Raw genomic sequence first — 590 nt, forward strand, 5'->3', positions numbered from 1 at the left:
ATAAAAAATAAAAAATAAAAGGATGAGTGATCTACAATGTTGTCTTAGCTACTTTTCTCATTTCTGAGACAAAATATCTAACACCCAAAGTTAAAGGAGGAAAGTTTTATTTTAGCTCACAGTTTATAGAGGTCTCAGTTCACAGGCAGCTGGTTCTCCAAGTCCAGGTGGTATGGCAGAGGGGAACCAATCATGGTGTGGCAAGCAGAAGGCAGAGAGCAGCAGGCAGCAAATAGCAAGCTTGCCGTTCCCTTTCATCCCATCCATGCTACAGGTCTTTTGGGTGGTGCCACCTTCGGGGAACTTTGCCAGGCGGTGAATGGTTAAACTGTGGGGCAAAAGCACACAGGCTCTGTGAGGAGTAGATGGTTAAACTGCGGGCCACAGCACACAGGTTCTATGAGAAATAAATGGTTAAACAACACAAAGTTTAGGTTAGTGAGGCATGTAGTGTCTGGCTGGTGTCCTTCCTCTTTCTGCAAGTAAAACTGCCTAGTCTTAAAACAGCTCCTTGCCCAAAATGTTTTTCTTCTGCTTTTTTTCACTTATACTGATATTCTAAATAAAAACTAGAGAGTTCTTGGCTTCAG

The sequence above is a fragment of the Chinchilla lanigera genome, unplaced genomic scaffold, assembly GCF_000276665.1.
Source record: "Chinchilla lanigera isolate Chin_1 unplaced genomic scaffold, ChiLan1.0 scaffold00034, whole genome shotgun sequence".
Classification (NCBI taxonomy): domain Eukaryota; kingdom Metazoa; phylum Chordata; class Mammalia; order Rodentia; family Chinchillidae; genus Chinchilla; species Chinchilla lanigera.